General features: G+C 33.9%; 1 protein-coding gene and 1 long non-coding RNA gene across 5 annotated transcripts in view; both read left to right on the forward strand.

The window, feature by feature from the left end:
* Positions 1-14,771, forward strand: part of LOC123653619 (RNA-binding protein Musashi homolog Rbp6) — a 540,105-nt gene that overhangs the window by 47,863 nt on the left and 477,471 nt on the right. The window lies entirely within an intron of this gene.
* LOC123653621 overlaps positions 1-14,771 on the forward strand; it is a 61,277-nt gene that overhangs the window by 6,839 nt on the left and 39,667 nt on the right. Inside the window, exons 1-2 of one of the 2 annotated variants that reach the window (XR_006743131.1) lie at positions 6,956-6,967; positions 12,465-12,533. This is a non-coding gene — a long non-coding RNA (uncharacterized LOC123653621). Of the gene's footprint in view, positions 1-6,955; positions 6,968-12,464; positions 12,534-14,771 lie in introns of those variants that run through there. The other variant, XR_006743130.1, reaches the window with a different exon arrangement.

Raw genomic sequence — 14,771 nt, forward strand, 5'->3', positions numbered from 1 at the left:
ATACAAGCGGCATTAAACTAAACCATGTATATAGATAGACACTACATACCGTTTTTGCGTTTACCTAGTAAAAATCTAAAACATATCGCAAAACTAAAAACCGATCTCGTGTCCAATTACTGCTCATATTTTTTTGGTTTATGAATAAAGCATTATTATTAATTATATATGTATTATTTAAAAAAAGCATTGTAATTATTAAAAAAAAATAACAGATTTTTTGCACATGGCTTATAATTATACAGTATGTATTATATGAGGTTTAATGCAATATCCCTAGTTTGTATCCGACCTGTATGTTCTTGTCTAATGATGCTAAGACGAAGAGGTTAGACGTTTGTTATACGTGTAAACACTCAGATGATTGTACAAAATGTAGAAAGGTACGGGTATAATACATACTTCTAAACAAATAACGCGGTGCTATATTCAATAAATCCTGTTAATGTTAGTTGAAGCTTATAGCTAGTTTTCATTTCATTTTCAGATCATGAGACAACCGTTATATAAGTATTTTTTTTTATATTTTTGAGGTCTAGAATTATACCATTTTTTTTTATTTCAAAGATTGTTTCAAGTGGAATATGTTTTATTTTTCTTTTTATGATCATGATTATGTCAAATTAGACTTATTTTGAAAAAAAAAAATATGAAAATGATGACACAATATACACGATATACTTATAAAAGTGACATTAAAGTTAGAGATATATTATCACTTCACGTAAAACCAGCTCCAGTAAGACGTGAATCTCGTGTCGGAGCTTTGGAAACACACACAATACCAACACAAACGCTCAGACCACGACAAACATATAAACATATAAAGTTATAAACACAGGCTTTACAAATATTTGTCAAAACCAAAACGCCAACCCATCAAACATATTGTATAATTTTAATGAAACGTATAGACACGAAGTACTTACTGTTTATTTAAAAATCACGATGCTCGCGTGGTTATTATGTTGTTTTACATTTGATGGCGGCCAGAGACGTGCTGTAAACATATCATACGATGTTTATACAGACATCATCTTTTAAAACGTAACCCGCGTTTTAAATGAGATGCCCGCGTTGAAATACAAGTGCTGTATATTTTTCTCCTCATTTTGAGTCTTAGGCTCGCTGAGAAAATTATGCAAAGTTTGTTCCTAAGATAGTTTAAGTGAAGAGCCTCAGGAGAAAATAATCTTACATTTTCCTTAAAATATCCGTAAAGCTAGCTCGGGCATTCAATAGAAAGGAGCTATGTATTGTCCGGTAGTCAGTCTGACAGTCATTATAGTAGAAAATAGGGTAGTGGGCTCCGGCTGTACCCGTAACTGAATACCTATTGTTGTATTTACGTTGATAATGAAACAATTATTTTCTCAATTTATTTTTTGTTGGTATTAAATTTAATGAGGTTTTAGTATACTAGTTACAATAATCACATTTTCTCGTAATTTTTTTCTTTAATAAGATTTCTACGTGTTATGATCATTGTATGAAATTATTACGTTAGTTGAATAACTAATTTGTAAATTTTAATTGTCAGCTATAATTTACTAGTCAAAAAGCCATTTATATTCATTCATTGATTATTTTGTAGTGAATTAGTTATTATTTAACAAATTATAAATAGTTTGGGATGTAAAATTATGTATTGGAATTTTGAATCATTGCATTGCAACATCACTCGACTCTACTATGTATAATAGGTACGTCTCCACAGATTTATGGTAAAATTGAACATCAGTTTCCAACCATTTCTAGACCTTTTTGCTTTTTTTATAATTTAAGCCAGTAAAGTTAATTCTTTAAATATCGACTTTGTGTAGATGCATCTACAATAAAATTTAACTGATATTTCTGACAATAATATATAACACAAAAAAAAATTAAAAATTATATATATAAATGTATATCTGAGATCTTGCAATTGACCTGAGAGGGGTTAGGTGATAGTCAAATTTTACGGTCCTACGTAGCTTCACTGCACGTAACAACAGGAGTCTGAAAATCTGAAGATAGCTGCTGGAAATTTCCCATGACTACTAAAATAGAAAAGCTAATGTGTGTGTGTGTGTGTGCTCTCTATCTGTTTGTTCTATTTAATAGTCTTTCCTTAATCAGGGTTTAAATATATAAAAAACATCTGAAACTATCTGTTGTGTTAAGAGCTCGTGTACTAAGTTTTTATGAGTAGATTGTCTTTTCTTAATAATTTCGAGTTTAAATTTATGAATACAATGGTAGGGTAATCAATACTATTGTTGGTTCAATCATGAGTTAATAATTTGTCATTATGTTAATGACAGAATATGGAGAAAGCACAAAAAAAACAGACACATTTTGCAGATACACATTTTGCAGTCAATTCGTATAGCTTAAATTTCATTGTTAATCTCCAATATATATTTTATTATTATTAGAAACTTTTGGAAAATTGTGAATTTAATTGTAAGTTCCATGTATCTAAAAGAGAAGATGGTACTTGAGATGTCTCACTACGTTTTTAAGGTTCTTACTGCATTGGCCTTTAAGTCTCTTGATCTTTTACTCTTCGGGCATAGACCAACTTTATCCATTTTTATCTCTTAGTGCCTGTCATATATCCTGCTCAATAGGTTCTTAGTATTTTTTCATTATTTCATATAGAATATTAGTGATGAGACGTAATCGATGGTCGAGAATCCCGTTCAAAATCTGCTCGTTTCTTCCATTCATTCTTCTTTATAAAAGGTTTAGGTTGTAGGCTTATTCTGGCAAACTTGTCTATAGTAAAAATCATTGTGTAAGGCAGGTTGGACGGAAGTTATTAAAATCTTTTTATTTTAATTTTCTCAAAGAGATTATAGACACTGGGTAGTTATTTGATAAACTGATCACTCACTGTACTTTTCAGAATACATTTTTTTTTTTATATTACTAGGTTGGTAAACAAGCGTACAGCTCACATAATGGTAAGCGATTATCGTAGCTTATAGACATGTACAACACCAGAAGTATCGCAAGCACGTTGCCGACCCTATTCCCCAATTCGCTCCAGGAGCTCTGGTCACCTTACTCACTATTGGAACACAATACTGCTTGAAAGCAGCATTATTTAGCTTTGATCTTCTGTAAGGTCGAGGTACTACCCCCGTCGGGCTGCTCCATATTTTGAGCAAGACATTTTCTGCTGTACCCTACCCCAGTTTTATTTTTTAATTTAATTTTTTTTACTAGACCTCCGATATGGTCGGAGCCTGTATTTACGTTGTACTTTTTCATTCCAGTTCTATCAATTATGCCTCTCGTACTTTCATGCCTCATACTAATTTCTTTCTCGCATCCATCATTTTTCATACTCAGGGTGGGTTTCCAAACTATATGCTTTCTAAGCTACTCTATTGTACCTTATTTTTAAGCTTTTATTTAACAGGATAATAAAACAAGACTTTTACTGGTTGGTTGCTTTTTACAATTTATGAGCTTCACGATTTATCGGAGTTACTTTTTTTTTTGAGACCCTACCCCAGTTACAGTATACATGGTAACACTTCTTACATTTGAGGTACAGAGGTGAGTTAAAATATGTCTGGTGACGTGTAAAGAATTGCAACAGTCCTTGCGAAGTTACAGAAGTTTATACGAATTTAACTCATTATAATGAAACAACTTTTTCGGATTTTATCGCGGTTTATTAAGTTTTTTTTTACATACCGACGTTTCGGATACTTTACAGCAACTATGGTCACGGGAGGACGGAGCCTATATTATATATACATTGAATCTTACCGTTATTTCAATAACACTGTTTTAAATTTTTTTTTTAAGAGGTAACTATTTATGTACGTGTTTTTCCATATCCAAGACTTATTAAATGGTTATGATTCAAGGTATTATTGGTTATATTATGCTGAAAAAATATTGTTGAAAGTAATATCGATGAATGAATGAACAATGAAAACAATTTTTTAAATCAGATTAATATCCACCAAACGGATTTATGGATATTTCTTTCAGAATATTTAATAACGTACGCTTCGCGAAAAACTTACAAACCGATATAAAATATATATAAAACACTAGAAAAGGGTGAAACAATGTGTTAAGTCATTATGTATTACGAACAGCAAGAAGATGTGCAGGATGATTATGAGAAGTAGCGTATAGGACCTGTCACGTGAGTTGGTTTTTAATCGACCAAAATCTGTTATGAATTTTCAAAATGGCAAGCCAAATAGTTTTTACACCTATATGGTGTGTATATCAAATGAGAGTTTGCTCAAAGAAATTATAGAAACAAAAAAAAGAAGTGTGCTTGGCTGAAGTAAAACTTCTGCACTATAATGCAATAGGCCTGCACTGTGTCTTCGATATACGAAACATTATTGGCTATGAGAGAAAGAAAGTAAGAAAATGTGTGCTCGCACCTCGCTCTCTTACTCCAGTTGTTTCGCCCGATCACATTTTTCGTAACGCTCTTGTCACGCATTCACCAGCTTACTCTCCAAGTCAAGCGTGCGTAAAGAAGTTTTACTTCAAAAAAAAAGAAACAGGAAATATTTTTTTAAATATTATATTGTTTGTAGAAACTGTTTAACTCTTGTTTCTTATTAAGAGTTATATCTATTTAAGCATTAATAATAATCTATACGAGTAATAAAGTGTTAATGCTTTATAGTACATAATTAAATTACCATTTTTAACGCAGTTGCAAAAAAAGAAGTATATTAAACTTTGACTTAGACACAAAGATTTATATGAACCATACCACCAAAGTACAAAGCTGTCGTAATAGAGATGCTATGAGATAACTGATGTTCAACCCTTTACCCCAATAGATGGTGCTAAACAAATGATGTTCATTTCCCGATTGCTATGTCAAAATTCGCTCACCCTACTGCTACTGAATGACAAGGCATCTTGAATTTCGGTATACCTATCATGTTTGTTCAGGTATACTAAATTATCTTACATGTTCGATGAATGTTGTTTGCAATATGCTTGTTATGTATTGTTATCGTCCGAATTCTCAATTCAATGGTTTTGTATTTCAGTCGATCGATGTTTTAATTACTGTAATATAGTATCGATGTTTTCTATCATTGTATCGATTTGTATTTGTAAGTTTAACATCCTATCACCCACGTGTAAAAGATGTAAATATCGATTCAAATTCGTCTTTAACGAATCAAAAACGAGTCAAATTAAATGGACTCTAACATATAACTTATAATTTTTTATATCACATACATACATACATACATATAATCACGCCTCTTTCCCGTAGGGGTAGGCAGATACCACTTCTTTCCACTTGCTACGATCCTTACATACTTCTTTCGCTTCGTCCACTTTCATTATTCCCTTCATACACGCTCTTCGGTTTAGGGTACTCTTGACCTGGCCTTTTTTCAAGACGTCCCTTATTCGGTCTCGAAACGTCCGCCTAGGTCTACCCTTTCCAACCCTTCCATCCACACTCGCCTTATACACTTTTTTCGTCAATCGTTCTTCACTCATTCTCTCAACATGACATACCTGAGCCATCCCATCTGAGCATACCTTTCTCAATTTTTGTCACTATATCTTCTTTCAGACCACAACGTTTCCTTATCTCACTATTTCTTATCTTGTCATTCAGTTTAACTCCTATCATACTTCTTAACGCTCTCATCTCAACTGCATTTATTCTGCTTTCATGTTTCTTCTGCCATACCTAACTTTCACTTCCGTACATGAGTGTCAGAACCAACACTTCCTCATGCACTGCCAAACGAGCCTTGTTAGAAACCTTCTAACTGCTCATAAAGGAGTGCATAGCTCCATTCACCCTGATTCCTGTATACACTTTTTTTCCAATATCACTCTCACACTTTCCATCTCTTGTAAACTTTGAACCCAGATACACAAACTCATTCACCCGTTCAATTTATTCATCTCCAATCACGATATTGCAGTCTGTCACTGCCTCATCTTTATCAAACACCATCACTTTCGTCTTCTTTACATCCATCTTCATTTCCTTTCTTACAAAAGCTCCACTCATATCAGTTACCATCTCCTGCAACTCCTCGGGCGAAGACGCAAGTAATACTTGATCATCAGCATAAAGAAGACATTTGACGAGTAACTCATTCATTCTCAACCGATTTTCATTCTCTTTTAAATCTGTCAAACAATTGTCCATGAATAGATTAAACAGCCACGGTGACGCTTCACATCCCTGTCTAACACCTTTTTCGATATTAAACCATACAGTGTATGCCCCATTTATCCTCATACAAGCACTAGAATCCCTATAAAGAGATTGCAATGCTCGTATGAGGACGCTGCTCACACAATTCACGGACAATGCTGATCACAATTCATTTCTCATCACTCTATCTTTTTACTCACGTTTTTCGCCAAACACTTTTCGGTTATGCACCGTAAAGAAAATACCTGATTCGTACATCCCATTCCCTTTCTAAATCCCATTTGTGCATCCCATACTTTATCGTCTGTTTCATTCATAACCCTCTCAATCAACACTTTTGCATACAATTTACCGACGACGCTGAAGAGCCTTATACCGTGGTAATTCCTGCAGTCCTGCCGTGACCCTTTTCCCTTGTACAATGGGATGATGCACAAATTGAAAAACAGCTACGGCTTTGCACCAGTCTCCCCGATACTAGCCCATTTCACCAGCACAAATTGAAAAGGCGGTACAGCTGGCTAGCCACTATGCCATAACCAGACTTATATCACTAAGGTAATTATAATAATAAATAATAAATGCTTCACACTCAACGGCCCCCAGTGGGATTTTCTCCTATGTGGGGGGTCCGGAAACACACACAATACACAAACACAACGCCCAGACCACGACAAACATGTAAATGGTCGATACAAATGTCTGTCGTGAGCGGGAATCGAACCCGCGACCGCCTTCGTAACAGTCAGTGCTATGACCGCTGCGCCAACTTGTCGTCAAGGGTGGCAAACTAGTGTACAATCTACCTTATGGTATGCCCGTAGCCAATAGATACTTTAACGGCATGAGCATTGCAAACGCGTCTCTACCTCACTCACCACAGGAATACATCACTTGAGAGCAGTGTTCTTTTTGAGCAAGATACTTCCTGCAATGTCTTACCTCAATATAATCAATTAAAGAATAATATTATTGTCAATCATATTCTATAACTAAATTTTAAGTTAATTTTGGAAACACGAATGGTGATTTATTTATAAACTGATAATAAATTGAATAGCGCGGACAGAGCCAGAGTTATACGAGTGCAACACTGGTAATTTAATTTTAGCAATCCACAGCTCTAATCTTAAAGTATATTTTACATACGACTTTTATTAAGAAGTAAGAGGTAAGCCCTCTTTTAAAACCTCAATAAAAGTTATTTTAGTCACTGACGATGTTCTGTGGTTTTATTTATTACACAGCGTTATAAAATTGCGAAACTCGTGTATAAAATGTATAATTGTTAATTAAACTACAGTTTAACATTTTAAAATTTTGTATTATTGTCAACATTATAAATATTAAAATATTGTTATATATTAAGATAGTAAGTTTTTTCTCATTATATCTTCCTTATTTACAACTTCAAGGTCTCAGTAAATAACCTCTAGTAATGTGTTTTTGCGTCGCGTTGGCGCAACGGTTACAGACATGGATTGTATCTGTTACGCTGGCGGTTGCGGGTTCGATCCCCGGACATGACAAGCATTTGTATTGGTCATACAGGTGTTTGCCGTGGTCTGGGTGTTTGTGCAGTCCTTGTGGGTCTCCCCACCGTGCCTCGGAGAGCACGTTAAGCCGTCGGTCCCGGTTGTTATCATGTACGCCTGATAGCGATCGTCACTCATAGTAGGGAATATATCCGCCAACCCGCATTGGAGCAGCGTGGTGGATTAAGCTCTGATCCTTCTCCTACATGAAGAAAGAGGCCTATGCCCAGTAGTGGGATATTACAGGCTGAAGCGTAATGTGTTTTTAAGCAAGCGGTTGGGAAGAGAGCCGGCCACCCGCTTGTGATGCCTCTGATGCAGGCGTCTGTGAGTTACGAAAACCGTTTATATGATAGGCCGGCTGTACGCTTTTCTGCAATCCTAACAATTACACAAAAATGAAAACTTGACGGTGAGCTTAAATATGTTTAAACTATCACTTAGACCGCAAGACTCAGATTGAATAACGTTAAGATACATAGTGCTCATTTTTGTCTTTTTCAATAAATTCGATTTTGAAAAAGAAATATGCAAATTTAGTACCCAATATAATGTACATAATATAATTGGCATTTACCATAGAGTTGAGTCATGGGAATTTTTTCAGGTATTGTTTTAAAATTTAAAGTAACGTGTATCTAAAAATAAGGAGCCATACATAAATTACGCCATACGGATTTCATGATTTAAACCCCTCCCCGTCCTTGTTTATGGTCACATTTCTGAAACCCTCTAGGGAGGGTTCCCTACATTTTTGTTATTTTTATTTGTCTCACAATTAGAGACTATATTTTGAAATATGATGTCACTAAATTTTGGACCTTGTCACACAATAACACACTTCGTCGACCCCCCTTCACGTTAGGCATAATTAATAGATGGCCCCTAATCTGGCGAACAAATATTTTACAAGAGAAATTTGATCGTTCCTGTTTCGTGTCCTGTCAGTTGCTATGAGATACGAAACCATTAAAGGGATTCGCGAGTTCAAATCTAGAGACCTGGGTTATCAAACCCAGGTCTCACTGGGTAACCAAATTGTTTTCTACATTCTAAAAATACATCAAACATTCAGCATTATTGCGTTTATTATTACTAGTGTTCGCCCAGAGGTCGAAATACGACCACAATTAAAAATTTAAATTAAAGAAAATCAAAAAATAATGAAAAAAACAACCTTTTTTAAAATTTGACAATCAAGAAAAGAGTTATAATATGCGTGTGTGTCAAATACATGGTAGTATGTGTAATGTTTTTTTTTTTATTGATTGAATAATCTGAATCACGGAAACGGCTCCAACAATTTTTATGAAATTTAGTGTGCACGGAATTTCGCGGGCGAGAAATCGATCTAGTTAGGATTCATTTTTAGAAAATGTCGTTTTATCCCTGTTTTTAGGCAATGAAAAAATGGCTACAATATCATTAGAATATGAAGGTAAATTTCGCAATTGTCTATAAAGTTGTGATAGCTCAGGTTCCCCGGTTCAAATTATTTATTTATTTTATTCTTTATTGTACACCACAAATATATTACAAACGAAGCATAAAGATACTTAGTTACAGACAGTGAAGTACAATGGGCGGACTTATGGCTAATTAGCCATTTCTTCCAGTCAACCCTCAAATTACTCATGTCTCCAGGTCGATTATTCTTTTCTCATTTTTTCTAAATGCACTCGTGATTTTTTTTTAAATAACCAATTCATATTTTTTATTATTATGTCGTTAAGATCAAAAAATATTATTCATATTTTATCAATATGTAATTCGTATTTATTAGATATGATTTTTATAAAACACGATTTCCTAAAAATACTGAGCTAAGCTCGGTAAGCCAGGTACTTTATATAAACGCAGTAACATACAAACACACAGTGAGTTACACCATATTACACTCATACTACCCACAAACACACACACACACACACACACAAACACACACACTCACATATCCTAGGGACGTAAAAAAATATTAATTTATATAATAATCGATTAAGTGTTTTGTATAATCGATTTTAATAATAGATAATCGACGAAGCTTTGGCGCATTGTAGGCGCAACTAATGCATCTATTTTGACCCAACTCCGGACAAAAACTCGATTTGTCGACTATATGTAAACAACGCATATTCTCATATTTTGTACATACAATGCGCAGAGACTAAGAAAACCCGGAAAATCTGACTTTCGTAGGGAACACCGTGGGCAAAAGATCGCTCAGCAGTTCACCAGCGAGGTGGACCGATCAAATCAAACGACTCGGTGTCCAATCTCTACACTATCGGTAAAGACGCGCTGGGCAGGTACCGGTGTAAACAGATCATCCGATGATGCAACCCTGATGGTGCCCAAGATTCTTAGATATAAGGGACCGGCTCCAGAGAGAGAGAGAGAGAAAGAAAGAGAGAGAGAGAAAGAGAGAGAGAGAGTCATAATGAATCAATTTTAAAATTTATTTGGTGACATATTAGCCTTATGTCTGAAAGATAATTCTAAGTAACTTATTATTGTTTATATTTATATATATGAGTATATGTGTATGTATGTATGTATGTATTATTATTATTATTATCTTTAAAATTTATTACTATTTGCTCGAATTTGATTAAATTATTTATCACTTGGAGTACCTTTATAAATTAAGCGTTTATCATCTTTGCTGTGTAATACTAAAGAAATATAGTCTTTATAATAGAGACATAAACACTGCAAATGTAACATGCGAAGCTGCAGGTAGCGATTATTTAAGTAAGATAAAACTTGCTAAACCGGGATATTTATTTAACAAGTTACAGCCGGCTGTGTTTACCTGAGATAAATATTATGCGCCGCAAATTATATAGAACATTTTCATTATTTATTATATAAATAAACAAGTAGTTTATGTACTAAAACTTTTTACAGTATATTTCATGTAATATCAAAATAAACACTTACTTTTAAGAAGGTACAACAAGATTTTGTTAACAAATGGTTTCTAAAGTAAATTTTATCGAAAAGTACAAAAAAAGTGTCAAAAGGAATAGTTATTTATTAAGTAATTTGTGAATTATAAACAAAGACCTTATACATAAAAACCTATTTATGTTGAATTTGCATAATTCTTGTGCAGATAGTGTAAACTTTTCCTATTTATTTTTTTACACGATTAAATTATATTGCTGAAGATTTAAAATTTCTTAATTGCTAACAACAAAATAAAATAATAAGTGTATGCGATCCTATATTTAAATGGTAAATGTTTTTAATTCGAGCAAAGCGCGTTATAAATGAAACAATGTGAGACCAATTCTTCCAGAAAAGCAGGGCTCATTTAAAAACTTGAATAGTGAATGTGAAGCCGTCTGCACTCGGCGATAGTGCCTAAGCCCGCGCTCTCTATGCCGCGTTTGAGCCAACTATCGTTGCACCATCCACTTTGCACGCTCTCTGCTTCTTGCGTTATGTGGCGTTCGGCTTGCTACTGCAATATCAAATTAAACCAAGTATCAAGTTAAGCCTACTGTCATACGCATTCAAACGCCATGAGTGTGTTTGAGTGTCGGTGTAAGTGCTTGTGTAAGTCAAATATATCTAATAACATGTGACTGTATAACCTTAGACATTGTTAGGTTGTGGCTGTGATTGTTTCTATTACATTTGTCGCATTTCATTGGAAGCGTGCTGAGACGTAGAAATTTATCACGCAAACTTCTAACTTCCTCTATTCTGTTGTAGTTTTAGAACGTCTTGCTGTTTCACGATTTCAATCATCCACTATGGTATTCAGTGAATTTCGCAGTGCCAGAATGTTATTTAGAGCCCATTGTGTGGTAGCTTTGGAACGGAAGTTAGATATGCGACAGGTATTACCAACATAATGCTGGGCAACCATTTTGAACTCTACCGACAGTTTGCGTTTGCACTAATACATTCTCGTAACTGACCAAAAGATTGATGCTTTTTGCTCTGTAAGAATTATAATAAACAAAGATATACATCGCTGCAAATCAAAATGCTAATAAAAATTCAATTTATTATACTGAAATATCCGAATATGTGCCCGTAGCAAAATCCTATTAGATGCATATCATGTCCCAAATTAATCCTATAAATGATTAATGTATTCGAACAGTGCTTAAAATACGACCAAACTAACGGCTTATTCGGGAACTGTCAGGGCGATTAGGTCAAAAGTGAGAGGTTTATATTTAAAAACAAATGACACGATGGGTCCATTAAAGTTGCAGCGCTGGCGGCAGGTAGCTCGGTAACCAGGTCGCTTAAACTTGGAACGATCGAAACGTGCTATTATTGGATTGTTTCGGCCGAATGCTTCGGAAATTCAACTGCCTTTTTCTGTCCGAGTCATAATGTCATAGCGTCAGTTGATTAAATGCCGAGTAATTATTGCTCTTTCTGTTTTCGGATCCTCACTGGCTTTTTTTAAATTAATGTGATCTTACTTAGCGTTGCAGAATTTTATGAATCTTTATTTGAAGCGTATTTATTCCCAGTTTTTATGCCTCAAGATTAAAATGATTCCTTTAAAAAGGTTTCCTTTTAAATGCGATCGTTTAAAATAATTTGTTTATTAAAGTTTCAATATAAATTTTCTTCTTAATATAACAAATAAAAAAAAAATATAGATGAAATGAACATCTGGTAATTTATTTACGTTCATCAATACTTTTCTCACTAATTTTAGGTATTGTATATGATTCACAGTCTTTTTAATTTTAACCTTGAACTAATACATTTTTTTCTTGTTTCAGGTAGAATTATGCAATAAATTGCAAGAAGTTCTGTGATTCGATTGCACATGATATAAACGAGGAAGAAACGTAAGTTATTAAGATTAAGATGTTAAGTCTTGAGACATGAGTGTCATAGTATTTACTTCAGAAATACTCGAAAATATTTCTTATGTTAGTGTTTTCAAATAATTTTAAGTAATGGTCTAGTCGCATAATGTAAAAAAAATATTTGAGATTATTAATTACAGAATTATTTGAGTGCATGTATGAGTGTGAGCGTGTGTATGAGTATATATAAAAAAATAAGCTATAAAAACAGTTTCCGCCTATAGTATTAGGCTATATGCAAATTAAAAAAAATGTACGCTTCAGCCTGTAATATCCCATTACTGGGCGTAGGCCTCTTTCCCCGTGTAGGAGAAGGATCAGAGCTTAATCCACCACGCTGCTCCAATGTGGGTTGGCGGATATATTCCCTACTATGAGTAACGATCGCTATCAGGTGTACATGATAACAACCGGGACCGACGGCTTAACGTGCTCTCCGAGGCACGGTGGGGAGACCCACAAAGACTGCACAAACACCCAGACCACGGCAAACACCTGTATGGCCAATACAAATGTTTGTCGTGTGCGGGGATCGAACCCGCAACCGCCAGCGCAACAGGTACAATCCATGGCTGTAACCGTTGCGCCAACGCGGCGTCAACATGAAAAAAATGTACCTACAGTTAATTTTTTTTTAAATGTAACGGAAAAATTTCGTCAGCGTCGGACCACGTCCTAGCTTTACTAGGCAGTCACAGGACTGTCGATCTGTAGTCTTAAGTAATAAATAGTTTGTAGGATAAGCATAATAAATTATAATGCATGATGAATGAATAAATTATAATGCATAAATAATAAATGATGATGAATAAATTATAATGCATAATAAAAGGCATGGACATTTAGAGCCTTTGGATGTTAATTTTAAATAAAATAAAAAATGCAGTACTATTTAAAGAAAATGGTTCAAGTCGGCTGATCTAGTGGCGAATGTGTGGTCTTGATTCTAACTCAAAAGATATAATTTTGTTTTTGCTGGCAAATGATTCGTAACTTAGCAGATAAACATAGTGTATAAAACAAGGAAATTAACATTAAAAGAAATCACAAATAAATACTAATTCAACTAGAATTTCACATATTAAATGAAAGCGGGTCTAATTAGCAATATTATGGCACGATATCAGATTTATAAAATTTTAGTTAAATTCAACGTTAACGATTTGAACAAAAAAATCTCATTACTAGCTTTAAACGCTCGTGGAGGGGCCGTGTTATAATAGGGCATAATATATTCAGGGTGAGTCAAATAAAATTAGCACGGTGAAAAATGTAAACGGGCCTTTTACGGTCTTGAGGACGTGTAAGTATTACACTGCCCGCCTTATTTTGTACGTGAATTACCTATTTGAATTTCCCTCTAACTGGTCGGACTGTAGTATGATTGTTTTTTAATATTTCAACACTTATATGTTTTAAACATTTGTCAAAGTAAGAAAGTAAATGTAATCTGAACTTTTTAGATAGAGTTTTTATATAATATATGCGTATTTTTAAATAAATACTTGTTCGGTAATAAATGCTTGAAGTGATGTTATTATTAATATAATGAGTGGTTCTAATTCCCGATGATATCGATACACCATTTAAAGATCGATGCATGTAACAAATATTAATTGCTTATTATCGGTAGGCATTACTGGTGCATTTATTAATCGAAATGCATTCGGCACTCACCGCTAATGGAGATGTCAGAACTTGATGCGACATTTGAATAATTTTCGACGGTTTGAATTTACCAATTGAGTTCTGAATATTACAGGTATATTAGATGGTTATAAGATTTATTTTCCTTAAATCGGTAATGAAAAATTTAATGAAGACTTTATTGATACGCTGGGATTATTACATTTTCTTCATAAAGTATATGTTTTTTTTTTACTTTGGTGTATGTCAGACCATATTTTAGGGTGTTTTAATGTACTTGGGTAAAACTATTGCTTATACTATATACTACTGTACAAACTATACCAGTTTTGTTTTAAAGCGCTACAATTATTAACTTTTCTGTTTTCTTAACTTAGTAGAAAAAAAACCTTTTTATTATCAAAATAATGCTACACTGCAACTACTTACGATACAATACTTTCTTTACAACACTTTCTTTACTAGTTTATTTGAAAAATATTTATATACAAATGATTTCTTGCAAATTAATTAACCACGCATAACGAACGAATAAATAAATAAAACAAATAAGATGGTTGTCAAAGATCT

Source organism: Melitaea cinxia, chromosome 5, assembly GCF_905220565.1.
Source record: "Melitaea cinxia chromosome 5, ilMelCinx1.1, whole genome shotgun sequence".
Lineage (NCBI taxonomy): Eukaryota > Metazoa > Arthropoda > Insecta > Lepidoptera > Nymphalidae > Melitaea > Melitaea cinxia.